The sequence below is a fragment of the Saimiri boliviensis genome, chromosome 5 (assembly GCF_048565385.1).
Source record: "Saimiri boliviensis isolate mSaiBol1 chromosome 5, mSaiBol1.pri, whole genome shotgun sequence".
Classification (NCBI taxonomy): Eukaryota; Metazoa; Chordata; class Mammalia; order Primates; family Cebidae; genus Saimiri; species Saimiri boliviensis.
This window is the reverse complement of record NC_133453.1, coordinates 70,064,917-70,077,349: the sequence shown is the minus strand read 5'-3', so window position 1 is coordinate 70,077,349 and position 12,433 is coordinate 70,064,917. Positions and strand designations below refer to the sequence as shown.

At 42.9% G+C, this 12,433-nt stretch overlaps 1 protein-coding gene across 2 annotated transcripts in view; it reads left to right on the top strand.

Moving 5' to 3' along the window:
* KLHL23 (kelch like family member 23) overlaps positions 1 to 12,433 on the top strand; it is a 53,559-nt gene that overhangs the window by 7,314 nt on the left and 33,812 nt on the right. The window contains exon 2 of one of the 2 annotated variants that reach the window (XM_074399525.1): positions 5,205 to 5,342. The gene's annotated coding sequence lies outside the window, so the exon portion shown is untranslated. The remainder of the gene's footprint in view (positions 1 to 5,204; positions 5,343 to 12,433) is intronic. The other variant, XM_074399523.1, reaches the window with a different exon arrangement.

Here is a 12,433-nt window from a genome sequence, read left to right as displayed (position 1 = left end):
CTGTGTTGGCCAATTCCGTGAGTGGTAAGTGATTGCTGAGATGTTGAATGGCCATTTTGGTAACCTTACGGGACGAGGAAGAAGGGACCTGCACTGGCAAACCCCTTCCCTTACTTGGAGTGAGGATCCCAAATGACTACTAATTGGGAGTAACAATGGTCCAGAGGTAAGCAGGCCTTCAAAGAGATGGCAGCCCAGCTTCAAATACCCTCAGTCTCTGAAATTTGACTGAGGTTACCTAAGATTTTTAGAGCTCCCAGATGCATGGCAGAAGCAAATCTGCATTTGCTTTTCAGGAACAAATTAACATCCTAGGTGTGGCAGACACTAAAGTGGCCACTATGATCCCTGTCCCTTGGTATTCCTTGTGTGGAGGGAGACTCTTATGACTTGATTCTAATCCACAGACTACCGTGAAGATGATGAGATGGACATGATTACACCAAATTCTAATATCCGTCTTATTAAGAGACTCCTTGTTGACTTTGAAGAAGCAACTGCCATGCTGTAAACCAGCCTTTGGAGAGGGCCTCATGTCCAGAAGCTAAGGGTGGCCTCTGGCCAGTAGTCAACAAGAAAACAGATCCTTGTTCCAGTAGTGTGCTAGGAACTGAAGATTGCCAACAACCTTGTTATTTTGGAAGTGAATCCTGCTTCCCTGGAGCCTTAGCTGAGACCTCAGCTCTGGCTAACACCTTGATTGCAGCCTTTTGAGACCAGGAAATGAAGCCAGCTAATCTGTGCTTGGACTGTTGACCCACAGAACCTGTGAGATAACAAATGTGTATTGTTCTTAAGACAATAGATTTTTGGTAATATGTTACGTAGCAGTAGAAAACTAACAAACTAGGCATCAAAATATATCTATGAATAGTTTTGCAGGAACACTGTAGAACACACAATAAAAAGTAGCCACACAAAGAGGCATGATTGAACAGCAGCAGAAACTTCTATTTAAACATCTGTAGGGACCTCTAGATACTGGAGTTTTAAGAGACAAACTTCTAAAAAAAAATTACAAGAATTTTGGCAAAGATTGAAAATTACATTCAAAATGAAAAAACTAGATGGGAGGAGTAAGTTCTAGCATTCTTTAACACTGTAGGATAACTATAGTTAACAATAATATATATTTCCAAATAGAGGATACTGAATGTTCCCAACACAAATGATAAATGTTTGAGTTGAAGAATATGCTAATTTCCCTGATCTAATCACTATACAGTATATGTATTGAAATATCGCCATATATGCCATAAATGTGTGCAGTTTTTTGTGGCAATTAAAATTTTTTTAAAGGAAATACTAGAACTGAAAATTAGCATGATTGAAATTTGCAGTTTGATGGACAGATTTGACAGGACAGGCATAGCTGAAAAAAGAATTGGTGAATGAATACAAGTTAGAAGAAAAAAATCCAGAATGATACAGAGAGACAAAATAATAAAAATATAAAGGTTGAGACATAGATTTAGTAAGGATATCTAACAGAGGAAATTTATGTCCCAGGAGAGGAGAAAGAAAGTGAAACATAAGCAATAGTTTAAGAGATAATTATCAAAAACCTTACAAAATCGAAAGATAGATCCTAAGGCAGGACTTGGCTAAAACAAAAAAATAAAAAATGAATACAAAACATGTATTAAAAAAAATTTTTAAAAACGAAACTGAGAGACATCAAACTTCAGAGTCAAAAACTCTTATAAACCCCAAACAGGATAAATAAAATGAAAACCACATGAAATTACACCATTGTGAAACCGCTGATAACCAAAGATGGAAAAAGCATAAAGCAGCCAAAGAAAAAAATATTACTTTGAAAGGAGCAACAATTAAGCTAATAGCTTGTATTTTTTTCTTTCTTTCTTAAATGCATGATAGAATGCAATAATGAAACTATCCAGACCTGGAGTTTTCTCTGTTGAAAGCTTTTAACCATGAACTCCATTTCTTTTATAGATACAGGACTATTCAATTGCATAGTTTTTTTTGAGTAAGCTTTGGTAATTTGAGTGTGTTTTTATCTATTATCATTAAATATTATCTATTGCTACCTAATAAATTACTTCAAAACTTAACAGCTTGGAACAATAAACAATTTTCTCATAGTTTTTGTGGGTCAGGAATTCAGGAGCATTTAGCTGGGTAGTTCTGGCTCAGAATCAAAAACGGGTCAAGATGTTGACTGAGGTTGAAGTCATATGAAAGCTAGACTGGGGCTAGAGTGTCTGCTTCCAAGGTGGTCCACTCATGGTTTTTGTTAAGAAGCCTCGGTTCCTTATTGGCTATTGGCAGGAGGCCTCAGTTCCTCACTGACAAAGGCTCAATGTATTGCTGATTGGCAGAAGACTTCATTTTCCAACTACATGGGCCTCTCCATTACTTCCGTCATATTTTGTTTGTTAAAATAGAACACTAGTCTAACTCACACTGAAAAGGAGGAGAATTAGACACCACCTTTGGGTGAATGAAAGTCAAAGAAAAGTGTGGACATTTTAAAACCACTAGTATCAAGGCCGGGCACGGTGGCTCAAGCCTGTAATCCCAGCACTTTGGGAGGCCGAGGCAGGTGGATCACGAGGTCAAGAAATCGAGACCATCCTGGTCAACATGGTGAAACCCCATCTCTACGAAAAATACAAAACATTAGCTGGGCATGGTGGCACGTGCCTGTAATCCCAGCTACTCAGGAGGCTGAGGCAGGAGAATTGCTTGAACTCAGGAGGCGGAGGTTGTGGTGAGCTGAGATCGTGCCATTGCACTCCAGCCTGGGTAACAAGAGCGAAACTCTGTCTCAAAACAAAAAACAAACAAACAAAAAAACCACCACTAGTATCACTTGAGGACTTTGTTCATTTGATCAAAGTAGTGAAATGTATGAGCATAATTTTCATAATATGAAATTTATGATCAAGTGTCCTTTAAAAAAACAAAATGTAGCTGTTTTCTTGTCACGTGAGTGATCCAAGAGAAAGGGCAAAGAAGAAACTACAATGCCTTTTGTTACCTGTCTCAGAAGTGACACACCATTACTTCCATCATATTCTGTTTGTTAAAATAGAACATTAGCCTAACTCACACTGAAAAGGAGGAGAATTAGACACCACCTTTGGGTGAATGAAAGTCAAAGAAAAGTGTGGATATTTTAAAACCACTAGTATCACTTGAGGACTTTGTTCATTTGATCAAAGTAGTGAAAAGTATGAGCATAATTTTCATAATATTATTTTATTAACCCTTTAATTTTAATAGCAAATGCCTATAACCCACTATCTAGACTCTCCCATTAACATTGACTCTTCTTGTTTTGTCACATATATATCCATTCTATCTAGCCATTCTTTTTTTCTTCTGCCTTTTTAACAAAAGTATTGTTTTTTTCTCTTTCCTTCTTTGCTCCCTAGTTGATTAAACCACTGCTTCTCTGGGGCTGATTGGGACTCAGGTGTCTTCCAGCTTTGTGTGAGCTCTGGGAATTGTTTAGCTTATAGTTCTGAGGGTCATTCTCTGCTCAGACTTAGAGGATTTCATCCTACACAAGAATGGCTTAGTATTCAACCACAGACTCAAGGGGACATCCTCCTTTGCAGATTTCTGGAACTCTTTCTTGATTTACCTTCTTCCTTTTTGGTACTCTGCCCTGCAAATTTCAGCCATTTCTTCCTCCTCAAACTGATCTCCATTCCTTCAACTCAGTGAGACTACTGTGGTATGTTTGGGGATCCCCTCCTTGCACCTTGGGCTGGAACATGTCACCAGGCAAAAGTACAGGCAATTATAAGGCTCTCCTCATTTGTTTCTTCTCTCTCAGGGACCACAATTGTGTACTGCCTGTTGACCAATGCTCAAAAACAGTAATTCTGGAATCCCATTTTTATTTTCTAATGCAACATAGTGATTAAGACCTCTACTCTGAATTAGAAAGACCTGAATTTGAATTCTAGCTCTGAATCGAATACATTAATAGCTTCTTAGCACCGCGGTTTTATATTAAGTGGGGATAATAAAAGTCCCTACCGCCTGAGATTATTGTGAAGATTTACTGAATTAGGCATTGTATTAGTTTATTGTGGCTGCTATAACAAATTACTACAAACTGGGTGGCTTAAAACACAGTTTTGGAGACCAAAAGTCGAAAGCAGTTTCACTCAGCTGAATTCAAGGTGTCAACAGGACCATGGTCTTTCGCAGGCCCTAGGAGGGAATTCATTCCTTGCCTCTTCCACATTCTCGTGCCCACAGGCCTTTGCCTACATAATTATATTCTTTTCTCCTCTTTGTATCAAGTTCTCCTCTGGCCCTTTCTTACAAGGATGGCATTTCGGACTCACCCAGATAACCTAGTGTAATCCCCTCAATTTTAAGATCCTTAATCATATCTGCAAGACTAGGCAACATTTCTTACAAGGCAACATTTACAAGTTCCAGGGATTAGAAATGATACCTATCTGTGGTCATTATTTAGCCTACTACAAGGTAATAAAGCATTTGACACACATTCGCTAATAACCAAAACATTTAAGAACCACTACAAGGCCCTAGGACACCAACCTATCAGATAATAAGCACCAACCAATAGGAATGGATGCTGGCCACAAACACCCCTGACAGTGCCTTTGGCTGAATAGTAGCCCTGTACTTGCTGTATGCCAGCATCTCACACATCCTATACACCAAGTGAGTATTAGTTCATTGAGATCCAACTTTGCTAAGTCATTTCTACTTCTTTTCTTTAAATGTGTGGGCATGTTCTTTGGTCATTTATCTTTAAGGTCTTGTGTTCTGCCTATCTGTTTTTCTGAGTACTTCATATAGGGAGGATGCTAACATTCCCGTATTTGTGACAATGTTTGCATTATATTGTGTTAATATTTTCTAAATCTTATGCTTGATTATGCATATCTAGATAATATGTTCTTAACGTTCATTTTAAAATATAAACATTTAAATTGACTGTATGGTTTATTATCTCATTAGATTGTATCAAATTTAATGAAACAAACATTGATATATACTAACTAGGCTTTTTGAATGCAAGATTCTTCTTTAAATCTTTTTCTTTGCAAATAAAAAGATCTCTGTTTTCCCCAAAGATAAGCGTATTTGTCATGGCCAGTTTTTATTATGCTTAACCATGTGCTTATAAAATAGAGATATTAGAGTTAAATGTGAATTATAACGACTTTTTTTTTTTTCTTTTTGAGACAGGGTCTCTGTAGCTCAGGCTGGAGTGCAGTGATGTAATCACAGCTCACTGCAACCTCAAACTCCTGGACTTAAGCAATCTTCCAGTCAGCCTCCTGAGTAGCTGGGGGACTACAGCGACACACCACTATGCTCAGGTAATTTATTTATTTGTTTATTTAATAGAGACAAAAATCTTGCTATGTTGCCCAGGCTAGTCTCAAACTGCGAACCTCAAGCTATCTTCCTGTCGCAGCCTCCCAAAGTGCTGGGATTACAGGTGGGCATCACTGTGCCTGGCTGAAAAGACTATTAAAGTCATGATAGGGTTGGATAGAGAAGTCGAGTATAGGAACTTCTTGTTTGTTACATGAGTCTCTCTAGGACAGTTGTAGTAGGCTGAATTCTAAAATGGTCCCTAACACTTGCTCCCTGCTATACACACCCTATTACTGTAAATTTGATGTATCTACTACTTTGAGTAGGTTATGCTTTATGGCATGTTGACCTAAAAATAGGGAGATTATTCAGGTGGACCTGACCTAATCCAGATGAGCCTTTTAAAAGCAGAGAGTTTTACTGGCTAGTTGCAGAAGAGGAAATCAGAGAGTTGAAGCACATGCCATTGCTGGCTTAAAGATGGAAACAGGTATGTAGTAAGGAATGTGAGCAACCTCTGGGAGCTGAGAGCAGTTCCTGCATGACAGCCAGCAAGGAAACTGGGACCTCAGTCCTGCAAGGAAATGAATTCTGCCAACAACCGCTTGATCTTGGAAGAGGATCTCAAGCCTCAGATGAGAAACATGGCCCAAGCTGACAGCTTGATTGTAACTTCCTGAGACCTTGAGCAGAGAGCCCAGTCACATTATGGCCAGACTTATGACCTGCAGAAACTGGAAGATAATAAATTCTTGTTTTAAACTGCTACATTTGTGGCAATAGAAAACTAACATCTAATTCCATCTCTCAAGGAATAGATAGCCTAATTTCACAAGCACACTTTTTGGAATTATGTGTTTGGCAATTTATACTATAAAGTACTGAATTGCTTTTTATTCTTCTGACTAAAGACCAAGCATCACTGTGATATGTGAAGAGATGCTAGTTAAAATGTCTCTGCCAGGCCGGGCGCGGTGGCTCATGCCTGGAATCCAAGCACTTTGGGAGGCTGAGGCAGGAGGATCACCAGAGGTTGGGAGTTTGAAGCCAGCCTGACCAACATGGAGAAACCCCGTCTCTACTGAAAATACAAAATTAGCCGGGTGTGGTGGCATATGCCTGTAATCCCAGCTACTCAGGAGGCTGAGGCCCCAGGCCTCCAGGGAATATCCCCAGGAGGCAGAGGTTGTGGTGAGCTGAGATTACACCATTGCCCTCCAGCCTGAGCAACAAGAGCAAAACTCCATCTCAAATAAAATAAAATGTCTCTCCCCTTGAGAGTTCTAAGGGTGATCTAATTTTTCTGCAAATCTATTTCTAATTTTAATGAGTATGATTTTTTAAAAATAAAAACAAATTTAAAGAAATAACCAGCCGGGCGCGGTGGCTCAAGCCTATAATCCCAGCACTCTGGGAGGCCAAGGCGGGTGGATCACAAGGTCGAGAGATCGAGACCAACCTGGTCAACATGATGAAACCCCGTCTCTACTAAAAATACAAAAAATTAGCTGGGCATGGTGGCGTGTGCCTGTAATCCCAGCTACTTAGGAGGCTGAGGCAGGAGAATTGCCTGAGCCCAGGAGGCGGAGGTTGCGGTGAGCCGAGATCGCGCCATTGCACTCCAGCCTGGGTAACGAGCGAAACTCCGTCTCAAAAAAAAAAAAAGAAAAGAAAAGAAATAACCACCCCACAATCTTCTACCAGTGAATGGGCCAGAGATGAGCTGCCAGACAAGACTGATTACATAATCATGAGGCCGAGAACACAGTGAAAATGCAGCATCCCTTGTTCAAAACATTATTAAGAATTTCAAGATACGGGCAGCAGAGCATTAAACCAATAGTGGGGGACTTCTGGACATGGGGTCCTGTATGATGAGACAGGTCACAAAACCATGGAGTCAACCAGCTCTGTGCCCAGACCTTCTCTAGCACCTTCCAGATAAAAGTTTAACTAAGAGTTACTTACTTTCCAAAGGCCCCATTGCTTTTTCACTGGGTGACATTTACAAATTAATTGCCCATAATGCCACCATCTACGACTACCAAATCCTTTCAGAATTTTCTCCAAGCATGTATGTGTATATGGATGTGTGTTCGTATATGTGTGCTCTTTTTCTGACACAGGTGGATTATTCTTATTGTTACGCGATTTTGTCACTTAAAATTATAGCAGTAATATTTCTCTGTATTAATAAATATTTAAGAATGAAATTTAAATATGCACATATTTCCAATTTTTTATATCAGAAAATCTCAGCGAGGTCACAGAACTAAGTAATAAAAGGATACTTCAAAAGTAGGTGCTCTGGAGTCAGAACTAAATTCCAGTGCTAGCTCTAGCAGCTAATTAGCTGTGTGACTTTGATAAATAATTTCACTTCTCTGAAATTCATTTTATTTTCTGTAAAATGACTAGATTAATGGATTTTTTTTTTTTTTTTTTTTTTTTGAGACGGAGTTTCACTCTTGTTACCCAGGCTGGAGTGCAATGGCGCCATCTCGGCTCACCGCAACCTCCGCCTCCTGGGTTCAGGCAATTCTCCTGCCTCAGCCTCCTGAGTAGCTGGGATCACAGGCATGTGCCACCATGCCCAGCTAATTTTTTTGTATTTTTAGTAGAGACAGGGTTTCACTATGTTGACCAGGATGGTCTCGATCTCTTGACCTCGTGATCCACCCGCCTCGGCCTCCCAAAGTGCTGAGATTACATGCGTGAGCCACCGCGCCCGGCCTTTAGATTAATGGATTTTTATACCCCTAAATACCTTCCAGTTCTAAAAGTCTGTAATTCCAATATCATTATGGATTTGAGTGGTCTTTAGGTCTGGCTATGGCTATAAAGGTCTTTTAAAAATGTATCTTTGAATGAAACTAAGTCACTATCCATCCAATTTTTAAGGCCTTTAGAAGGAGGTTTTTGTTTTACTGTAATTTAAAACCATTTGAGGGTCAGCCTTTGTCATGACAGGGTCAGGTTCCAGCCCCAACTGAGGGCTGAGAGAGTGGATGGATGTGGGGCAGGGAGCTGAATAACACTCAAGACAGCAGGTGGATGAGATGGTTTTATTGAGCAGCCCCTATGCCTGCAGCTGCATGGTCAGTTCTCCCTGGGCTTCAGGGTCAGCAGCTTAACTCTTTCTCTCTCTGGACACAAGTGAGCCAAACTGTGTCCAGGCTCCCCTATGTCCATCTGCAAATACAGAAAGCTTTGACTCTCCCAGCATGCCTGCACAATGTCAACAAGGCAATCATGCATTTTACAGACAATAGTGGCAAACAGCTTTCCCATGTATGACTACATAGCTGTGATAGCAAGTGGAGTTATATGCCTATGCTCTAAACTTGCTGAGTCACACATGATGTGAACATCCTACCTGAGCCTATCCTTGACCAAAGCACAGCTGTGTTCCTTGCACTCCACCCCCTAGGCCAAGGGAGACATAAGTCTTAGATACACAGGTTATACACATAAGCTTCAGGTACATAGGCTTGATATACACACACAAAGGCTTTATACATACATTTTGGGGACATAGGTTTGACAAACAGGCTTGGCACACAGGCCTTACCTTCCACCTCGGGACTGAGGGAGTTCTTTTAGTGCAGATCCATGCACATAGGGCAGCACCCTGAACTCATAGGTCACAGCAACAATACAGAGAATAAACAACCTACCATTAATATTCCTGTTATATTGCCTATGATTATTAGAGCCCAACCTAGGGTACTGCCCAGAGACACCCACTGTCTCTGCAGGAGGTCATCAATAAGGCGTTCATTTGCCTTAATCTCCCATGAGACCCCTTGTAAAGCTGCTGTTATGTTCTAGTGGTTGTCAGGGATAAATGTACAAGACTGTGTCCCTACAAGGGCACAGGTGCCACCCTGGGCAGCAGTGACTATGTCTAAGGCCATCCGGTTTTGTAGCACCACCTTCCTGATCTGATCAACCTCATCAGTTAGCAAATGGAGAGCACTCAGGTGTAATTCAGGGCCCAAGCTGTGTGCTCTGCAAGGGCTGTAACTTGCACTTCTACAGTAGCGACACCTGCTCAAGGGATAGTTACTGCTAAGGGGTGGAGCCGCCAGGGGGTGGTGAAAACCAGGAATGCAACACCTCCCAGTTATTCAGGTGACTAGCCAATGTGGGAAGCACAGTGGCAGGCACAGAAGACCACCCTCAGGTACAACGTCCAGTCCAATTGGCTGGCAGGTATGGCCATCAGGTGTCCCCACAGACCCATAAACTCCCAGGGGGCACAAAGCCCACTGGGGCCCAGCCTTGGTAAAAGGCTACTTCTTCCACAACACCCTTAGCGTGGTGACACATGTTATGTTTGCACAAACCTCAGCAGGCAGCCATCCCACAGTGACTTTACCCCATCGCTGTTCTGTGCACAGTGGTGCCTGCAATGGGGGCACCATGTGTTCTCCCGTTAGCCAGCCTCATCCATCATGGACACTATGAGTCAGCCAGCGGGCAGGCTTGCCATGGGTTTTGCAACACCTCTTGTCCAAAACCCACCGTGTTGCGTCCCACCAATTTTCTGTAGAACCCCAAGTTTCTAGCTGTGTCCAGTTTTTCACAGAAGCTGGATGTGTGTGCCAGGGCAAGCCATCCACAGCTGCTGCTAGAAACACAGTGCAGATCCAACAGCTGGAGACATTGGCCACCTTAGCATAGGTGTGGGCCCAGTCCAAGATGCAGTTGGAGCATGCCAACCTACGGCTGCAACGAAAAGGCAAGCACAGGTACTAACAAGGGTAAATCATGTCCCTTAGGCCAAATACAACCCAACTTTTATCTCTAGATAACAATGCAGCCACCAAGAGCTTCTGCCCTGGGTGATGGTAACACACCTTATCAGTTCCTTGTGGTTCTTTTGGGTCCTATACCTATGCCAAAGTCACAGGGGAGCTCACAATAGGCCACACAGACAGTACATATGTCCCCCCACCAGAGGAGGGTTTCTTCCCTGGCCATTCACCCACAAACAGTCAATCATGGAGGTCACACATTAAATACCCAAGGAATAACATGTAAGTCATACTACAGACCCTCCCCCCAGGGGGCTATGATAGCCAGCCATCTGTCACCAGGCTGGAGTACAGTGGCACGATCTCAGCTCACTGCAACCTCCGCCTCCCAGTTTCAAGTAATTCTGCCTCAGCCTCTTGAGTAGCTGGACTACAGGATTACCAAGCCTGGCTACTTTTTTGTATTTTAGTAGAGACGGGGTTTCACCATGTTGGCCAGGATGGTCTCGAGCTCCTCACCTTGTAATCTACCTGCCTCAGCCTCCCAAGGTGCTGGGATTACAAGGCATGAGCCACCGTGCCCAGCCAACACCAGGTTTTTTTGTTTCCCTACCTGTAGGGACATTGGGGCAAGCAGTAACAGATTGCTGTTTGTCCCCACACCTGGTTGGAGAAGGTCATCCTTCCTCTCATAGATCTGGCCACATGGCCTGGCCCTACATGGGCTGGTGACAAACTAGCTAATTCTGTAACTTTCAGGTAATTAACCACAAGGTTAAGGTTAAGCCTTGATTAACTGACCAGCATTGGTGGAGATTACCATGTGTGTCACCTCCTTGGTGATCACCATCCACATTGCCCTGAGTTCAACTTACTGAATACTTTGCCCATGCTTGGTATCAAACCATATAGTGTCAGTACTAGGTTGGACTGCAGCAGCAATCCAGGCAGCAGCAGTACTCTGGCTAGACCTATATATATACTATACCTCACCAGGAATGGGGCAGGGGTGGCTCAGGCCCCATGACCTTATCTAGGACTACAGGCCCTAAGACCTCTTGTAACTCTGCTGCTAAGGGATTTGTACCCAGTGTACTGCACTGCTCCAAGCAGGTGCCCCACTTGGCTAAAGTGGATGTCTGTGCTGTCCCAGTCTAGAGGAGTTGCTACCCTTGAACACACCCATCCTGCTATTGGGTAAGTCATCTGCACGATGACTGTAGCCTGTCCTGCCATGCTCTTATGAGTCTGAAGGGCAGCATATGCAGTTACTAACTGCTTCCCAGTCCAGGGGGTCGTTATCCATCAACATACCCATCCCACTATTCCTCACTGCTTCTCTATCAATAAAGACTGGAGCTCAGCTCCCTTCCATAGTTGGAGCCAAAAACCTACTGGCATACTCAGGCACTCCATGAACTGCTGTAGGCCCTAACTTAAATTATCTGTGTTCACATGCACATCTAGCTTAAATGGGCACCTCTGGTCAACTACCCATAGGGCTTGTGCCGCTAAATAGCCTACTTGAGATAGCTGGGACAGCTGTCTCAACCACATCATCCAATCCCGAGCAGGAGGGGCGTTGCCACTTCAAAATCTGCAAGAGAATCAGAGGTTAATATAACATCATCGCCGGGCGCGGTGGCTCACGCCTGTAATCCCAGCACTTTGGGAGGCCGAGACGGGTGGATCACGAGGTCAAGAGATCGAGACCATCCTGGTCAACATGGTGAAACCCCGTCTCTACTAAAAATACAAAACATTAGCTGGGCATGGTGGCACGTGCCTGTAATCCCAGCTACTCAGGAGGCTGAGGCAGGAGAATTGCCTGAACCCAGGAGGCAGAGGTTGCGGTGAGCCGAGATCACACCATTGCACTCCAGCCTGGGAAACAAGAGCGAAACTCCATCTCAAAAAAAAAAAAAAAAAAAAAAGAATATAACATCATCAATAAAACCATGACACATGGTGAGGCTATGCATATCGCCCTGCAGCAGCACGGTGAAAGTCCATTTTCACCCTCCCATGAAGACAAGCTACTCGTGGCTCTCTGGAACAATCTCAGTGGAGAAGAATGCATTATTCAAGTTCATCACAGAGTGGTACTGTCCCAGTTCTGTTGTCAAGCAGTTCATCAAATCCGTGATAGAGGGTACAGCTGCATGCAGAGGGGGTGTTATTTTATAAGTTCCTGATAATCCACTATCATTCTCCAAGTTCCAGCAGGCTTTTTGACTGGCCATACCAGGGAACTATGGGGCCTATGGGTGCCACGCACTATTGGCACCTCCTGTAACTTCTTAATAATCTCTGTTATCTCTGTATGACCC